This window comes from Diabrotica undecimpunctata, chromosome 1, assembly GCF_040954645.1.
Source record: "Diabrotica undecimpunctata isolate CICGRU chromosome 1, icDiaUnde3, whole genome shotgun sequence".
In the NCBI taxonomy this organism is placed as follows: domain Eukaryota; kingdom Metazoa; phylum Arthropoda; class Insecta; order Coleoptera; family Chrysomelidae; genus Diabrotica; species Diabrotica undecimpunctata.
Window position 1 is genome coordinate 176,992,503 of NC_092803.1, and position 20,641 is coordinate 177,013,143.

Sequence of the window (20,641 nt, forward strand, 5' to 3'; positions counted from 1 at the left end):
GAAGTGTATAGTTTATAGTGTATATATAGAATATAGTTTGTACTATAGTTTAAACTATTATATTGATTTTACACTAGTTACAAAATAAAATATCAAAATACACAAGAACACAAGTCGCCATTTACATTTAGAATAAATATTGAATTAAAGACAGCACCAAAAATGACACAAATGTTCTTCTTTTTCTTATCTTTTTGTTGTTTCTGCATTAATAACGAGTCAACAATTTAAGAATTTCTGACAATTTTGCAAAGTTGGTATTTCTGAGAACTTAAGTTTTTTCTTGGTTAAGTTAAGTAAAAACTTGTATGGTGGAACGCAAATTACAAATAAGAAATTTTTTTGACTAAGCAAAACTTAGGTAAGATTTTACTTAGATCATGTTGGTGGAACCGGACGTGAGGGTTGTCAGGAAACTGACGCAAAGCACTCCCTGCATCTCTTTCTAATGGGTGGGGCATATTACCCACGTGGCCTTCCCACTCCAAACACAAGTGAAGGGAAGGTCACGTGGTCGTTAAACCCGGCCCATTAGAAAGAGATGCAGGGACTGCTTTGCGTCAGCTTTCTCTGTCGCCCTGTGCTAGAAGTTAGTGACTATTTTTAAAAAAATCATATCTCCATTGCTTATAAACATTAAGAAGTAAAATTTGCACAAATTTTGAATGAAAATCTAAACTTTATATTGAAACTTATAGCTATAAAATTTTCTCTAATTTTTCGAAACGACGGTACTTTCGAAAGATCGACATAGGAAAGTGGAGAGGATATCTGTTTCAGCTCCTTTTTTTTTTCGGCATCGGAACTTCAGATTGCAACACGTAGGAAAAATTTACATTATCTCGGCTTCCTTTGCAGCTGCAAGCCTCTTTTTTATTTATTCCGGGGTAGCTCGTCGAAATATGAATAACTACATAGTTTTCACTGGCCGGAAAATATGGGAAAAGTCGGAAAAATTGAGTCCATTTGAAATTCACCATAAATACTTACTTTTTTTAATTTGCTCGAATTGTCTGTCGCAGTATTAATAATGATGAAATAATTTTCACCCCCCATAAATCTCGGAAAATCCCGGAAAATCAACATATGTTTTTTCATTTTATATCAATGATGTAATAATACTTATATATTTTATAAATTAAATTTTAGGTAATTTTTTACACATTATATTATTATATTCCTTATATTAATTATAATTGTTTGTATTTTTATAATTAACAATATTGATTTTTATTTTATTTTTCTTACAAATATGATATACAATATTAATCTAATCGCCTTACTGCTTTGATAAAATAAGTGGATTTTTTCATCAATTGCCTTATAAATTTTACAATGTTTATTGAACTTTACTTTTTTTATTTTCTTTACATACATTGGTTTAAAAGTTAAAATTTGGTTCATTTATTCGACTTCACTGTCAGGTCTGAACCTTTTTGTTGCAGGTTGTTTGTCTTCACTTATTAAGTCAGTTTTTCCATACATTAACATATTAATGGGCGATCTTAATGCCAAGGTGGGTCAAGGTAAGGTAGGAGAACAAGTAGGAAAATATGGGCTTGGAAACAGAAATGACTTGGAACAGAGGAGATCGATTGATTCAATTTTGCCAAAGTGAAGACTTCGTAATAACAAATACCTTTTTCAAATTACCTCCTCGACGGTTATATACATGGACATCTCCACAACATACCAAAGAAAAAATAGTGAGAAATCAAATAGACTACATTATGATAGCAAGGAGGTATCTTAATGCTGTTAAATGTACTAAGACGCACCCAGGAGCTGATATAGGCTCAGATCATAACCCGGTTGTTACTGTGATAGAGGCGAGATCAAAAAAGATTAGAAGACTACACAGAAAGGCACTAGATTTAAATAAACTTAGAAACAAAAATATACGACAAGAAACAGGAGAAGAAATAAATGAAAACCTCCGTTCAGTGCAGCAACAAATTAACGATACAAACAACGTTAACCAAAAATTAAAGTACATAAATACAGCTATACAAACAGCAGGAAAGAAACATCTTACAAAAACAACAACAAAGAATAAGGGGTGGATGACACAAGATATACTAGACTTGATGGAACAAAGAAGAAAGATGAAGAATTACCCAGACAAATACAAAGAAATAAATAAACACATAAAAAAGAGAATAAAAGAGGCCAAAGATAAGTGGATTAAAGAACAATGTGAAGAAATGGAAACCTACGAGAAAAAGTACGATGCGTTCAATATGCACAAAAAAGTAAAATAGATAACAGGAAGCATAAATAAATGCCAAATAGGTAAACTTAAAGACAAAGATGGAAATCTTATTGTAGATCTATTAGAGAATAAAATACAAAGATGGACCGAATACCTGAATGAATTATTTGAAGACGATAGAAACAACTTAACTCAGATAATCAATGCAACTGGGCCAGACATATTGAAAGAAGAAGTAGAATACGCAATGGACCTGATGAAATTCCTACAGAACTGTTGAAGCTTTTAAATGATAAATCCGTAACCATAATATTAAATTTTGCAGCGAGGAGCTAAAACAGTTTCCCCTCCACTTTCCTATGTCGATCTTTCGAAAGTAACTTCGTTTCGAAAGGTTTTAAGTTTCGAAAAATTGGATGAATTTTATAGCTATAAAATTCAATATAAAGGTTAGATTTTCATTCAAAATTTTTGCAAATTCTACTTCTTAATGTTTATAAACAATGGAGATATAATTAACAAAAAAATTGTCGCTAACTTCGTTCCTATTGTTCATAGAAGGTTTATTTTTTTGTGAAATGTGAGTTTTTTTACGAGCTATCTAATGGTTGTACGTACAAGACTGTAGCTTGAAAAATATAGAAGTTATTACAATTGTTTATAAATAAAAAACATACCCCTTTTTCAAACGTTTATTTTGTAAATAATTTCGATGAAAACTCAATATTCATTTAACTTCTGAGATAGTATAAGTCTTAAAGAATCCTATAAAATTTGTTAAATGTGTCTAGAATCATTCATAGGGCAAGATCAATGGTTTAAATAATTAGTCCCAGGGATAAACAAAATGGAATAACTTTTAAACTGTTTGACCGATCAGGGGGAAATTTCGCACAAATTTAAAGGACTGTAATTCCTTAATGTTGAAATATGTTAATAACATTTTATTTTGTTAATAAAAAAATTAATTAAATTTATACATTAGTGCAAAAAAACTGCTTTTTTGCAAATATCTCCGTAAATTATTTATCAATTTTAATTGAAAAAACGGGAAAATGAAGATATTCTTGATATAAAAAAATGGTATAAATATTGTTTATTTAAATTATAAGGGAAAAAACTTATGGATAAAAAATCAAATTCTGACCATAAATTATTGTTTAAAAAAAACGCAAGGTAAAAATAGGAGTATCTTTTTATCTATTCGTCATCTAGTAAGCCCCACCTATGTCTTAAAAGCTTCAGATATCTGCGAAACATTTTGCCGTGAAATCGATGATTTTTGTATAACCAGACTGGGCTATTTGGTCCATATCCGTTTTACATTAATCTGCATAAAATTTACCAATAATTTTTAAATATATACCGCATAAAGTATGGGGTTTGTGTACTGAATGAATGACCTCGTACTTTTTGTTATTAACAATATGCAAATTGAACAGTTATTTACTAAAAATATCGGTAATAATATTCGAATTGTGAACACTTACATACACAGGAAAGTAAACAAATTGCAAGTACAATAGAAATCCATAGATAAAAGATAAAGCCAATCGCCGATCAAAGTAAATAAAAAATATTGCAACAACAATATTGACTAAAATAATTTACATTTCAGACTGATCTTAGACTTCGATAGCAATAGAATAGACAGTATAATAGTTAGTGGCTTTAGTAACAATCGCAAGCGCGTGTTATTCGTTAATTTTAATAGATTAGTCATTTTATAGTTTTCTTTTTATTGTTTTACTAATAATTTTTCATCACTCATGCTGATTTTACAATTAATAGTGCAAAGTGTTCTAATTTTGTGTAAAGATTGCGTAGAGACAGGAGTATGTATTGAGTGTACACGTGAATTAAGTCAGTGTTTTTCATTGTGCACGTTAGAAAAGAGAATAGATAAATCTATTGCAGCATAGGTAACTTTTGGGATTACGATTTAAGTATTTGTACTAATAATTGATGTTTTATCATATTAATTCTCATACTTATTATATTTTAATTGCTTAGTTACCAAATATATAATGGTATAATTATACCCTCATGCATATAAAGATACAAAAAAATTAAGTTTTGATAACCTTTCTTACCATAGATACACAATATGTATGCAAATAGCTGTCTAACATCATTTATTTGAATGCACATAGAATTAACAATTCTGGAAGGATCCGGTGAAAATTTGATGGGTTTCAGCAAACTTTAATTAACGTTTGACTTATTACCATCAACGTATACGCTTCCATGCTGGACATAAATATATCTCCTTTAGCTCTTTCCATTTTTCTCTGTTTTGTGAGGCTTGCATCTAGTTACTGCTAAAACGGTTCAGGTCATCAGTCCATCTGATTGGGGGCAGCCTCTGCTCCGCAGTACTTCTTCTCTTGGTCTCCACTCGACAATACGGCTTGTCCGTGGGTCATTATTAGTCCGTCAGGATTATTTTCAGGGGGTGCATCTGCTTTTCAAGAGGGTGCACTTGCATCTACACATGCTATTAACCAATATAAAATATAGAACTATACATGGGCGCCGGGGCGAGATGCAATTGCACCCCGTTTTCGGCGCCCATGGTCGGTTGTCATTTAATTTGAAGACGAGTCCTCCCAATTCCATTTTAGCGAAGTGAATTGGTTCGATAATGTCTGTTGTTTTTGTTCTACGACATATTTTTTCGTTTGGAATTCGGTCTCTCAGAGAGGTACACAACATCTGACGCTCCATAGTCCTGGAATCTTGTTTACTACCTCTTTGTGAGTGTTAAATCCAGGTTCTCACGATGCGTGGAGTACCAGTTATGGCCTCAACACGGTTGGCACATCTAAATGTGTTCGGGCCATTCCCATGGTGCGTGTAGAATGGAGGTTTTAGTTTAGTTTTGCGTGCCGGCTTCCGAGCTCCTTTGAACCGTGTTGTTTTACCGACAAACCATGGGATTCACAGCGCCGACCGTAGATCGCCAATTCTACCCTATTTAACAGCGTGCGAACTGGCAAGATTGGCGCGAAGATTGGCACTGCCCGTGCCACTAGATCCCGGCTTAATTATTCCACTCCATAAGTGAGTACAGGTAATACAGATGGGTCAAAGATTTTTCGTAGGTCCAATTTAAATACATAGTTTAATTTACCAAACGCTGCCCAGGTTAACCCTATGCGATGTAGGAGCTCACATGTCTGCTTATCTCTGCCCAACCGAATTTCATTCCCTAAGTATGTTTAAGACGTAGTCTGCTCAATGTCTGTTCTATCAACAGCAATATTACGATTTAGCACCAGATTAGTCATTATTTGAGTCATGCTCATGTGATCATTAGTCCGATCTCCATGGAAGCGTGATAATGTTTCCAAGATTACTATTGAATCACCAATACGATCGGCTATTTATGGACGATGTCGTCTGCGAATCTCAAATGACTCGTTCACTTCTGCCTTCTTACAAGTATGGCCTTAAAATGTCGTGACTAGCTTTGGAGAGACGGTTTCTCCTTACAGTACCCTTCGTTGTACACAGTCTTGATTCGTTTCTTGTTTTGAGAGTCTTACGCTAGCCGTGACATTTTGGTAGATATGTTGGAATGATGTTGGTGTAACGATGGTCTATTCGACATTCTGTCAATGCTGAGCATTTTCTGTTGGCTTATAGTATCGCTTTCTCGTAGTCCACGAATATCAGTGACAACGGTTTGCTGTATTCTGCACTTTCTACAAATTGCAAAACAGATAGATTTTTGCATTAGTCGACAAGGGAATCTACAATTTGCATTCCACGTGTCGTTCATCATGACAAAAATTCTTAGTGAATTAGTTTCTAGTACTCAAAATCGAGTAAGGAAATAAAATAGAAAGACGGTTTTAGATTTAATTTCAATGCAGCGCATCTGCCATCCAGATAAGCCTCTGCATATGACGCTCTGATGATACCTAATAAGGTTGAAATACGTGGCAGGTGCCACCCGCTTTGGGGTCACAAAATTGACAAAATCCAGCTTGTTTTTTGTCTCGTTTTTAGACATCAAATCACTGATGACTGGAGTAACTTTGTGATTTTAAAAATATTTTTTTTCTTGTGTTTCTCAGGCCTGAAAATTGTCATTTTTCGTTTTTTTTTTCAGTGTTTAATGGTTTAGAATTCGAAAACGATCCACTTAAAAAAAATGCAAGAGACCTTTGTTGTTCAGAATGGTGAAAAAAACATAAAAAAACTTCATTCCAACAAAAGTCCAATTCGACAAAAAGTCGAAAAAGTTGACTCTTTCTGGGCGACTTCTTGAACCTTATTCTGGAGTGTCTCACGAAAGTGAGTATGTAAAAATATGTCATGGGAATATTTTTCGAACGAACTTTGTCGCGTTGTTTATTAAATCATATTTTCTAGAGAGGAGTATTTTGACTACTATGCTTTTGATCGTCGTTGTTAGGGTATGGTAGTCCTCATCACTGAAGGTTAACGGACCAGCGGAATGGTTGCAACCTTTCTCTGCTTTCCACTGTTCAGATTTTTCTTCTTAAAGTTCTTTAAAGCCTAGTGCTATCTATGTTTTTTCCAAGGTTTTTTTCTTTCTTTACGTTTCCCCTGTTTCCTCTCTTGTCGATTAATTGACGAATGTAATACTTTTGGTTATGTAACTAATAGTTGGCTTTGTGTAGGATGCCATTGAAAAGATGGAGCGAAGTTTCATACTACCACAGGCCAGAAATAGCGAAACTCTGAAATGGAGAAATGAAGATTAGTCTGAGATCTTTAAGAAAAATGTAACTGGGCTGGCGGACTTGCGTAATATCTTCGTCCGAGGCTTGTCTTCTTAGTTTTGCATACAGCCGCTAAGAGAGCGCCTCTAATAAAACCTTCCGACACAAATGTAACCTCGATCTTTTGTTGACATAAATCGAAAGTTTCATTGTGATACAAGTCATTTAGATACACTGAATTTTTGAAATTAGCAAGTCGGTCGAAAAATGGATCTTAGCCGAGAACATTTTCGAGCAATAATTTTTTACAATTTTCGGAGAGGATTATCCCAACAGCAGTTTCTCGCTGAAATGGTTTCTGTGTTTGGGAATGAAGCATCACACCAGTCAACTATTTTTCGCTGGAAGTCACGCAGCAAAACATTGATGTGGTTCAGCTAATTAAGGATGATCGCCGTGTACCATGCCGGGAGATAGAGGCATCTTTGGGCATTTCAAAGACTTTGATCGAATCTAAAAGATTCTATATGAAGAACTGGGTGTTACGAAGTTGGTTTCCCGTTGGATCCCTCATTTGCTCACAGAAGAGCAAAATGCGGATCGCGTCAATTGGTGTCGAAAAACATTGGAACGGTTCAACAGAGGAAGCTCAAAAAATATTTATTGTATTGTTAGTGGCGATGAATCTTGGATTTACTCATACGAACCGGAAAATGAACGCCTACCGCTGTGTGGGTGTTTCCCGATGAGGAAAAACCAACTAAAGTGATCCGCTCTCGAAGTGTGTTAAAGAAAATGGTGGCAACTTTTGTGTCAAAATCCGATCATGTAGCAACAACTGCTTTAGAAGATCGAAGATAGTTATTTCTGATTGGTATATAACCGTTTGTTTATCAGAAGTTATCGCGAAACTCCGACAAAGCAACACATAACGGCGAATCATCCTACATCAGGACCATGCAAGTGCTCACACTGCCCAAAAGACAATAGAATTTTTGGAGCTTCAAAACATCGAATTGTTAAACCATCCATCGTATTGCCCCGACCTAAGTCCCAACGACTTCTTCACGTTCCCAAAGATCAAGCATTCAATGCATGGACAGCGATTCCAGTCGCCAGAAGAAGCCATCGATGCCTTTAAAACAGCGATTTTGCAGGTGTCAAGTGAAGACTGGAATAACTGTTTTACCAATTGGTTTGAACGTATTCAAAAGTCTATCGATCTTGGTGAGACTTACTTTGAAAAGCAATAAAGTACTTTAAGTCTATATATCTTTTGTCTTTATGGCCATATGCAAAAGTAAAAAGACAACCCTCGTAATACATGAAAAGGATTGGCAAAAGCAAGCAACTCTGACGAACTCTTCTCTTTATTTCTTTATTTTCAGTTGTCTTTTTTTTTCTATCTGTGCAGTCCTGGTTGTTATGGCGATCTTTATCGAAGGCTTTTTTATCTATCTATATTTGCCTCTTCTCCCTCCTTTACCAAATGGTAATAGATTGCAATCTTTATTGAGATATCTAAATTTTTTACTTTGTTTTGATTTTTTTTATTATACTGTCTATCACAACTCATGTTTTATTAGGTAATTTAAGCATACTACACTGTTTTCAAGGTAGTAGATATTATATACATTGTAAAATTTAAATGCAAATATTTCGAGAATGTTTACGTTTACATTTTTTGATTAAAAATAATGAATTTTTTATTATTTAACATGTAAATGCTGATAATACAAGGCTTAAAATGTGTTGTTTCACTCAATTATGACTATTTAATTAGTGCTCCCTACGTGGATCGTGAAAAGTGATAGATAACCAATTCTTATTTGTCGTCCTTAAAAACTATACTCTATCAATTAGTTTACTTCATAGATTCAGTTGTTTACAAATTTACTATTATTAATTAAAATAAACATTTTACTAACGTTTGTTTGTGTTAATCGACTTATTTTAATCTCTTATTTCTCAAGTTGCCGTATAGTCCATTAGTAATGGGTCACCTTGTATGGTACATTGGCATAGTTGTTATAGTCCGTTTCACCTTTTTGGCCGATTTGATACTTTTTACAGAGAGGGAGTCTGGAATCTTCAACAGACATCTCAGTCCAGGACGCCGCCTGACTGACCTTAGTGCAGGATTCGTTCTTCGTACTCCCGGCGATAGTTCCCGAGGTACTTTATTTAAAATGCCCTCTCGTCGCCGAGTTTACGCCGAACGCCTACCTGCTAAACCAGACCCTCCTCTGTCATCCAGTGATCCGGAAGCGGAATGGCCGTTGTAAGGCCAGCATCACTTCCGAAGCACTACCTTCATTCATCCACAAACTGTCAGCAAGTTGCAGGTAGCGCGTGGAAGACCCTCATCGCTCCTAGTACCGCATTACTCCCAGACGGGCATTTCCTCCTACCTCACTGTCTCTCACACAGTCTAACTTATACAGTCTGACTCACTTTTCTACCTTCAACTTCCAGCATCTTTCCCTCTTATCTTTGCCGTTGGTCCAGCTGTCTTTCTTCCTCTTCTATTTTCTTGATCACTGTACGGATATAGTTGTGGACACTAATCCTACCTACTTTATTTTCAATCATTCTCTCAATCATTTCTCTCACTGTAACAAAATTGACACCTGTCTCTCTTTCCATTCTGTTCCTTTCTACTATCCATCTGTTGCACTCTAACGTCGTTTGTGTCACAGTATAGGCATTCATCTGTGTCAGCCTTTTCGAACCTAGAGGCCTGTAGCCACAGTTCACCCAATCTCTTATGTTCGTGATCAGCATCTTTGACCACTGTGCCACATCCTCCGTGTTGTTTCATTCTTCTTATTATATTTCAATTGACCTTTTCCTTTCCTGTCTTCTCTCGGCCATAGTAAGGTTCTCATTCTCTTCTCTCCACCGCCAAAACATACAACGGAACACATCCCGTGATGGTCCACAAGGCTGCCGCAGACACAGTCCTGTTGGCACATGCCACTCGCAACAGACTTGTTCTGTCAACTCGTGTCATGAGCCTCCTACAGGCCGTTATCTCTACCGCCCCTCTACAGATCGACAAACCGTGCAAGGCCCTCCTCCTTTCGGATTTGGGTCCCCCAATGTTGGGGTTCACCCTACCCAACGCAGCCGTACTATTCGCAGTCTTCTGGGCCACCTCCCGCACGTCCTCACCCCATTTTCCACTCTGGTGCAACGTCACTTCTAGGTACTTTACGTATTTATTGGGTGTTAGACATGCCCCCGGCGTCATACATTTCTTTACGACGCCCTCTACGTTTCGAACCCGGTATTTGAGATCTGGCTCATCCCGGGCCACTACCAGTACAGCGAAGTCATCTGCGAATGCGAAGGGGGTTGTACCCTCTCCGTATTCACAGTTCATAGCGTCGGGCCCAAGACAGATCCCTGGGGGACACCGGCCGTCACGTCGACGATCGTGCCCTTCTCCACCATAATCCTTCTCTCGGACAGATACTCCACTACCACATTCATCAGGCAACCAGGACATTCTCTCTCCTCCATTTGGATTTTGCTCTCCTCCATTTGGCCGATTTGATACTGAAAACCTCTGAAGTACGTCGATAAAAAAATTACCAATGACGGAGAGCAATATCAGATTTTTTCACGCTGGACAGCGTGAAGTTACTGTACTAACTATGAGACCGTCAGTTAGTTGTGATAGCTGGTGCTATCGAAATAGAAAATGGATCTTCCTTCTAATCTAAATCTATTTATCGTTCTCAAATATTGCCTTGGCCAACAAACAATCTCTTCTGTATCGTTCAGTGTAGGTTTTTTTCTGTGATTTTCATAGCAGAAACCAATTTATTGAAGTAGTTTTCATAACTTATCTCGGCCGAAGTGAGAAAAATTATTATGTCTTATATCCCTTAATATTGTACCCAATGTAGGAATCTTCTTGTTTAAATAGAACGAATGAACTTTGCTCCGAAGGACGTTTCTACGAGAGTCATCAATTTCCATTGGTTGTTATCCTTCATTTCTTTTTGGCTCAGAAATGTTTCCTTGTTTTTCTTTTTCATTTCCATTCTCATTTGGTATGCTTTTTTAGTTCTTACTTGTTTTATTATGTCATCCATAATCAGGTTCAATATTGCCAGCTTCAATAGGGTTAGTTAGTTCTTCTTCTATTCTTACTTTTATTGTGTTGTTTTGCTAGATATTTTGGATCGTTTTGCACTTGCCTCATCATAAATATAGCGTCGATGCATGATGTTCCCGACTTAAAACCTTGTTGTTCTTCTGCTAGTGGTATAATTTCATTCAGTTTATTTGTTCTCACTTTGGTTGTTAATCTTAGTGTTGTGTTTAAGAAATTAATTCCTCTGTAATTATCCGAGTCTGATTTGTCTCCCTTTTTGAAGAGATGTATTAGGATGCTTGAGATCCATTCTTGAGGAATTCGGTTTTGTTCTATTATTTTTTGAATTAGTTTTAATAGTTGTTTGATCAGATCTGGTCCTCCGTATGTTAGGAGTTCGTTCGGTATTCTGTCCTCTCCTGGTGATTTTCTATTTTTTAATTTCCTTAATGCTTCCTTTACCTCTTTCTCCTCAATATTTATTTTTTCGTTTGTCGTCACCTCTGGTGTTGGTGGTTCATTATCGTCAGCTTTAGCAAATAGGGATCGAAAGTAGTCTACCCATGATTCCTTTGTTGGTGAGAATTATACTTATATTATTATCAATATTCCAAATTTTGTGAACAATACAAATATTACACTGATCTTTCCTAGGTCTATACAACGTTTTATTCTTTTGCATTTACTGACTCGTTATTGTTTTTTCGAAATGTTTACTGGATACATTGTTCACAGTGTTTTTTAAATAGCACAGTCGGGATAGCACTTGACCTTGCATGCTAAGCTGCCTCAAATTTTATTATTCTAACCTTTAGGGGGGTCAATAGTAGTGTAAATTTAAAATCGCGACTAAATTCCGCCATTGCGTTAGCCAGCATCTTGATTTTAAAGTAGAACCGTTTTTGAACGTAAACACTAAAATTGTTGCAAATGCGATTTCCTATAATTTTTTTTACAAACAATTTTAGTTCTTACCCTTTTTGTCTAAAAGTTGAAAATGGCTGAGATATTGAGCAAAAATGCTTCTCTTTTTTCATTTTTAAATTCAAGATGGCGCTTAACGCAACGGCGGGAATTCAGTCGCGATTTTAAATTTTACTATTGACCGACCCTAAAGGTTAAAATAATAAAATTTGAGGCAGCTCGGCATGCAAGGTTAGGCCTGTTTTTCGTCTAACGCGACTGGACTAAAATTCTCGATAAATAATATTCTGTTGACTTTGAAATACTGATTCCAGGTAAAGGCTCGTTGTGAATGACCAACAATAGTGGGATTTTTGGTATATTGTCTAAAAATCTTATCATTATTTTTCTTTCCTTCGTTTTGTAAAATCTCTGCCAATTTTCTATGGTCTTGTCTTTGTCAGTTAAATACATAGCAAATCATTCACTGATTTATCCTCTAACTACTGTATTGTTCATTTGTTAACATCTATAGAAGACAGAAACATTTTCTTACAGACATATAGGTTTTTGGTCCCTTTTTTAAGTTTTATATAAGTTATTATTACTCTTATTGTATCACAGTTTTTCTTTTTGATAATATTTTACCTACAAGAGAATTAAATACACTCTTTTTATGTCGTATGCCATATTTGCCCATAATCGTTCAAACATATCATTCCTTTCTTCTTTATTAGCAGTTCTCATTGCTATTTCTTACAACTCGTACATTTCTTGGATGTACAAGGAGGACCAATCGAAGAGCTTTTTGATTAATTAATTTGTATGTATCATCCCAATCTTTTTAAAGTCCATGCTTATATCGGTCCTCCTTAGGAACTAAAAATTTCGTTTTATTTGCAGATGGCCCTTGTTCCGCCATGAATTTCTATGTTTTCGTTTGTCTGAAGTCAAGTTAAATACCAGGTTATGTCCCGAGTGTTGTAATACGAGGTTAGAACAATGGAATAATATTTGATAGAACTTTATGCTGTTTTGCAGGTATGCATAAAAAAGTAAAATTTACTAAAAATTGCTAATATAAGATTTTGCAGTCCGAGCGACGATATTTACAATACAAATACAATTCCAACTGCAAATAACGTCTAACAAGATATATTTCCGAGAGTTATTATTTCAACGAAAAACTATTAGTCATCAGTAAATCCGGAATACTTCATAATATGAACTTCCTAAAAGTGAATAACACTTTCTTAGATTCCCAACGCGCCACTGGCAAACACATTTTCATATTCACCAGACTATTGAGCGAATTTAAAAAAAAAAGACAATACTTCAATGACTAAGTTTCTAATTTATTTTAGTCCTTTAACTTTCAATATGTTTAGTACTAAGGTTTAAACACCATCGAAGATGTCTATGCTCCTTAAAAACCTGAGGTTTTGCCTTTTTTGTATTTTACTTCAACAACGTCGGGCATTGATCGGTCCTTCCGAGCCCGTTTCGGCTGTTTACGATCGTTTTCGTCCCCGTAGACTGCGTTGATCGTGAAGGATCTAACCATCCGTGGTCACAAATTGGCGGCGTTGCCGATAGTTAAATTCTTTTCTATTTAAATATCAGTTGAGGAAAGGAAAAAAAAATATTTATTGTATTTATTATATACATACTTTCGTTTGTGTACATTTACAATGTAATTTAAAATTATAAAAAATATGTAGTGTACTTATACATTTCATTCTATATCGAACAGCAAGAAAGCAATGGATACAGATATAACATATGGCAAAGATGAGTGGTGAAACTTGGATCAGATCTATGTCCAGGAGTAGATCAATATTCTTCTTAACGTGCCCCATCCCTAAGGACATTGGCGATCATCATGGCCCATTTGACTCTATCTGCAGCCGTTCTGAAAAGTTCTATTGACGTTTTTCCACTCCATTGTCTCAGATTCTTCAGCCAGGACGTGCGTCTTCTTCCCGGTCCTCTTTTGCCTTCCACATTCCCTTGTATGACCAGCCGCATCAATTCGTATTTCGTATTTCTTTATCTTTCTTCATTCTTCGTAGCGTTTCCGCATTTGTTATGTGGTGTGTCCAAGATATTTTCCACATTCTTCGATAACACCACATTTCAAAGTTAATGTGTTTTTTCTCTGTCGCCTCTGTAATTGTCCAGGCCTCAACTCCATACAACAGAACAGAGAACACGTAGCATCTCAATACTCTAGTTCCAATTTCGATGTTGAGTTTTCCATTGCATAATATTAATTTCATCTTATTAAAAGCACTTCTAGCTATCTCAATACGACGTTTTATTTCCATACTTTGATCCCATTCTTTATTTAGTTCGCAACTTAAGTACTGATATCTGTGCACCCTGCCTAAAAGTTTTTCTTTAGCATAAACACTGTCTTCCTCAATCCTGTTCTTGCTTACCACCATGATTTTTGTTTTATTTGTATTCAGTGCCATTCCATACCTTTCGCAGTATTGGGTAATGCGATCAACCAAGATCTGCAGTCCTTCTCTGCTGTCCGCAAGGAGTATTGTCTCATCTGCGTATCTAAGATTATTCAGAAGTGCTCCGTTAATAAATATGCCTTCATTTACGTCTTCTAATGCCTCTTTAAACAATTTTTCTGAATACATATTAAAAAGTAAAGGGGAAAGCACACATCCTTGTCTTACTCCACGATTTTAGGTATTCCTTTCGATTTTTGTTGGTCTATTCGTATTATGGCTTTCTGATATCGGTATAGATTGGCAAAGATTCTCACGTAGATCAATATGTATTGATATTGATAAAGAGAAGACATCATTTCATTCATTATTTCCTTGGTTCCGCCACTTTCTTCTACTTATATAGATACCGTCTCCTTTAATTATATTGGTAATCATCATAACCACTTTCACTGTTGATACTTCAGCCCTGAATAGTTGTATGGAAATGCATTTATATCACTTTTGTGACATAAATGCATATTAGATTATTTAACCTAGAAATGCGTCTTCTTCCAATTTTCCTCTTTCCTTGTTTTGACCTTCTATTATCATCTGCAGTAGCTAATACTTATTTCTCTTCACATGACCCGTATATTATGACTTCTTAATCTTATGATCAACTTTTTGTAAATGTGAGTTGAATTTCAAAAAGTAAAAAGTATCTACATGGAAAAGAAAATGCGAAGACATGGGAGTACCGGTACGGAACGAATACCTATATACGTTAAGCTTTGCAGACGATCAAGTAGTAATTGCACAAGACCAAGACGACCTCAGCTACAAGATGAAGAAACTACAAGAAGAATATACCAAGGCTGGCCTAGATATTAACCTCGCGAAAACAGAGTACCTATCTACAAGTGAAGAAGACATAGAAGATCTACAGATTGATGACAACGTAACAATTAAAGGAAAGGATAAATTCAAATAGGTACTTGGGGTTTATAATCACGAAGAAGGCAATAACATAGGAAGAAATTACACAAAGATTGGGACAAACAAGAACAGCAATCCGACAACTTAACTTGGTATGGTGGGATAGACACCTGAAGACACTGATATGAAGACAAAAACACAGATTTATAAAACATTAGTGCTAAGTATTATGACATATGGGGCTGAAAAAGATTGGGACAAACAAGAACAGCAATCCGACAACTTAACTTGGTATGGTGGGATAGACACCTGAAGACACTGATATGAAGACAAAAACACAGATTTATAAAACATTAGTGCTAAGTATTATGACATATGGGGCTGAAAATTGGATCATAAACAAGAAAAACAGCAGTAAGATAGTAGCAACAGAGATGGAATGCCTGCGAAGATGCTGCAGAGTAACAAGAATGGATAGGAGAAGTAATCACGAAATACAGCAAAGAACATCAATAGAAACAGACATACTAACATATATAGAACAAAAAAGACTAAAGTGGTATGGACATGTAAGAAGAACTAGCGACAGCAGATGGATAAAGAGAATAACCGAATGGAGCCCCATAGGAAGGAGGAAAAGAGGACTACCACGAAAATCCTGGAGGAACGAAGTAGACGACGCCATGAGTAAGAGAGGCCTAAACGATGGAGAATGGGACAACAGAGAGAGATGGAAACGGTTGAGCTATGGAAGGCAGCGAATACTGTAGAATCCCTGAATATATATACTATATATATATATATATATATATATATATATATATATATATATATATATATATATATATATAGAAAAGAAATTTAATCTTTGCAGATTAGTTAAATAGTAAACTCTTAAATATTGGGGAAATCTGCATATATATATATATATATATATATATATATATATATATATATATATATATAATTATATATAAAGTAAATAAAAAAAAACTTACACTTGGTTTTATTGTAGTTAAGGTCTAGCGACTAAGGTACAACTGTTTTAAACCCACGAGGCTATCCGCCTGAAACTGCTTTCCACCTAGTTTTCAACCGTTGTTTTAAAACAATTGCGTCGTGAGCGCTAGACCTAAGCGACCAATTTCGGGCTCTACAAATTCAGCTCATCATCAGGTCCAAGCTAATAAGTTACTTAACCACTAAAAAAAAAAGGGAGAAAAGAATGCTTTAATGCTTTTTGTTAAAGTACAAATTATGCCAATACTAAGCCTATAACAAATATACAACAATTTTAATATAATTTATGACGGGTCTAGTCGAAGATTTTATTGTAGTCAATAAAATAAACATAATCAAACAGAGTGGTTGATTTACATCCATATATATTCGAGTTGTACATTCAATAATATATTCTCCAAGCTTCCTGAAAATTCGTAAATGTATGATGATAACATATGGACACGAAGAATCCTAGAATGGAGACTACGGAAGAAGATAAATAACATGGGAAGAACTCAAACGAGATGTGTAAATGATATAAGAGCAGTGACAGGCAAACAGTGAATTAGATTGACGCAAGGCAAGATTGAAGCAATTGGGGGAGATCTACATTCAGGAATGGATGGAAAATGGTTGACGGAGCGAGACTATGAGTAACTTCGTCGTCCCTGTAATAAAGTAATAACTTTAGTGTCGTAGTTTTGTCGTAAAATAACAAAAAATAGCAGAAAAATTGTGGAATAGTTTTTGATACTTTTTTTGCAATGTAAATAATCAAATTGTAATTCATACTACGATGAAGTTAACAACGTAATTTGCTTTATTTAGTAAAATACCTGTAGCTGGTTTTTTACTATCCGTTGCCTCCAAAATAGCGATAATACTCGTTCCGAAAGATTTACGCGGTTAGTACAATTAAACAGTAATGCATTGCTTAGTGATCAGTGTAGTAGTGTCTGGAGACTCGGGAGACTGAGATGGATGCCCTGAAGAAGACATTAAAGAGGATGTCGAAAGCTCGCCGCAAAGATAATCAACGCGGTTCAACCCGAAAGACCGTTGAGTTTAATATAGAAATGTTTCTTCAACGTCGATATTCCCAAAAAAAAATCTTTATTTCGAAAATAAGTTACAATTTTTGAGAAATTCTACAAACTACTACATTTAATGATTTAAACTTGACTATTGAAACATAATAATTACAATAATAATAAAAATATTGATTTCTTCCTATTTATAACGTCGGATATCGGAATCTGCTGATTCTTAATAGTAAGGGAGCTTATGGCTACATTTCTCCTCCCTCCATTGGTTGGGACTTCGTCCTCGAAGTTTTGGTTACTTCGGCTATCAGCTCGTCTAGTATCTGGATCTGGGCAGGATGCAATTTTTCTCCAAATAGGATTTTGGAAATTCGTTTTCTTTTCCTAATTAGGAAGATTATTAGGAAAGCTAAAATAGTTAAAAATATTATAACAGAAGTGGTGCTCAGTCCTATGGATAATCGGGGTAGTACTTCTATGGTATCTATTGGTTGAATTTGGCCATGTGTCTCTGGGATTGTTAATTTTTCAATTTTCATCTCATGGTTTGGTATTAATTTTATTGGAACAATTTTTGGAATGGAAATATCTTGAGACGTCTTTTTATTAAATTGGATACCTTCAATCATTATTGGTACATCTGTCGTCAAGAGGCTGGTTGAATTAATTTCTATCTGCTGGATTCTCATTGGGTGAACTATTCCTAGCAATATGACTTTGCTGGTTTCTTGGAAAAAGTTCTCTGTGATTAATGTTTTTGTGCAATTATCTACATTGGGTATGTTACATTTGGATTGTACATAGTTGGAACAAACTATGTTATCGCCTTGTCCTATACAAGTGTTGAACCATTTATTATTTGTATAGTAGCTTGCAGGTGGCAGAATCATAACATGATCTTTGTTTGGAATGGGATAGATTTTATAGGTAGTATAAGGAATTTCATGGAGTATAGGGATTTTAATTATTATGAGCATTGTATTTGAAGTTACACAAACTAAAGTTTTTGTTGACTCTATAAGTTCATAAGGGTGTTCATTACTATTGGGAATTGAATTTCTGGGATAAATTTTGAGAAGGTTCTCTTTAAGGTCTATTATTTCCTTTAAAGTGAATAATTCTATATTAGAGATATTAAGTTCAGATAAAGTAATGGTTCTTATAAGTTTCATTAGAAATTCGTTTATATTTTGGAGATTTATTATCTCGTTGTGTAGAATGATATAGCTGTCAAAATCAGCTGATAATTTGTTGAGTGCAGATATGAGAATTGAATTATCAGAATTTAGTTTCTCTAAAAGTTTATCGAATCTCGTGTTAAAAGAGTTTCCATAAGATATTTGGTTATTAAATTTTTTTATGATTTCGTTTTGTTTATTTTCTAAAGAGATTATGTGTGATTTTAACAAGTCTAAGTCAGAGTCGTCTGGATTTCCAGTCACGTATTTGATGGCTGTACCTAGAAAATTAAAAAGTCCGCGTTTCTGTTTTCGCGTAATCTTGTGTAGATCGTCTTTTGTTTGTTCTTGTATGTGGGTGTATTGGGAGTACAGTAGCGAGAGAGGTGCATTTTTGAAGTGATCTTTGAAATAGCTTGTCGGACTAGCGTCAATACTGTCGGATAATTTGTCTAGTGGAATGTGAAGAAAATGTCTGTGATAGTGGGAGATTTCTCTTGATTTGCCTATCTCTTCAGCATAGTAACCATTATTCGGAATCTCCTGAATATTGAGTGGATGGACCAGGGCGAGGATTGTCCTGTGAAAAATTTGGGTCTTGAGTAGGTTTATCTACATGTTTTCGTATTCGTTTTACATATTTAAGGTGAGTGCTTGTTAAATTTTGTTTATCTGTTTTACCGATTATTTTTGTTTTGTCTTGCGTTTCTGGATGAATAGTGGAGAAAGGGGCTTGTAATTTGGACTTATGTTTTTTCTTAGAAACATATAGGGATTTTGTAAGGTCTATTTCCGGAATATCTTCGGCATTTTCGTTTTGTCTATCTAAAAGTTGTTGTCTTTTTTGTTTTTGTTTATTATATAGTTCTGCAATAAAGGGTTGGAGTTCTTCTTTATGTCTTTGATTATATGTTTCGTATATCGGAAGATCAAAGTCGAAATGTATTTCTTCTGCATAGGGTCCGTACAGAATTGAGAACGGGGAATAATCTGTGGAACTGTGGATTGATTGGTTGTAAATAAGAATGGCGTGTGTTAGAATGTCATCTAACGAATCATTTGGATTTTGGGCTTGTAAGGTCCTAAGTTTTTCAATAAGAGTTGAATGAAAGCGCTCTACTGGAGAGTTTGAGGAAGAATTGTTTACTGTTGTAAAATGTATTTCGATTTTGTGGATATTTAGGAATTCTTTAATGACTGCGGAATTAAATTCGGTGCCGCTGTCGCATACAATCTTTTTTGGGTAATTGTGGTGCGAAAAGTAGTGTCTTAATTTATTTAGTATGGAAATGGAAGTTTTGTCGGTGAGCTTATAGCATTGACCGTATTTGGAAAAAGAATCTATTATTGTGAGATACAGGTTTTTATTGCAGTGGAATAGATCGATATGTAATATATCAAAAGGTTTTTGACCTAACAACGGTCCTAATTGGGGAAGTTTATAAGGACGTCGCTCGTATTTATTTTTTAGGCAAATTTCGCATTTATTGATAAAATTAGAAATAGTTGTCTGCATTGAGGGCCAATAAAATTTTTGTTTTAAATGTTTGTAGGTTTCAATTATTCCGTTGTGATTTTCTACGTGATATTTCTTTATGCATTCTATTTGTTGGTTTTCTTCTTCTATGTCCTGAAGTAGTATATTGCAAAATATTGCTTTGACTGTGGAATTTATTTTTTCTTTAAAATAGTTACAGATAAAAGGTCTAAATTCGTGAGGGATTGTTATTGCAAATTTTTGATTTGGTCTAAGGATATTTTGGAAGGTATTTGCTATTTCTGTTTTCCAATTATTTGTCAAAGTGACAGTGTAACGGTGTTTGTTAAAAATTCTTTTGTATTTAATTTCAAAATTATTTGACTCTGGTTTAAAAATAATTTGGTTTGAGGATAAATTAATTGGTTCAGGTGAAATCTCTATTCCAGTGATAGGGTTCTCAACTGATGTATGTTGTGTGTTAGTACTGTTTTGTAAGTTGTCAAAATCGGCAAGGAAATCGTCTATGTCGAAATTGTCGGGTGGTTCAGCACATTCTGAATTCGGGGGTTCAGCACATTCTGAACTCGAGCTTAGGGCATTTATTTGGACTCGGCTAAGAGCATCAGCAACTTGATTCTCTT

General features: G+C 35.1%; 1 protein-coding gene across 3 annotated transcripts in view; it reads left to right on the top strand.

Moving 5' to 3' along the window:
- The window catches only part of gus (splA/ryanodine receptor domain and SOCS box containing gustavus), a 180,256-nt gene that overhangs the window by 52,270 nt on the left and 107,345 nt on the right, over window positions 1–20,641 (top strand). The window contains exon 1 of one of the 3 annotated variants that reach the window (XM_072520630.1): window positions 4,114–4,134. The exons of the other annotated variants lie outside the window; for them this stretch is intronic. The gene's annotated coding sequence lies outside the window, so the exon portion shown is untranslated. Of the gene's footprint in view, window positions 1–4,113; window positions 4,135–20,641 lie in introns of those variants that run through there. 3 annotated transcript variants of the gene reach the window in all.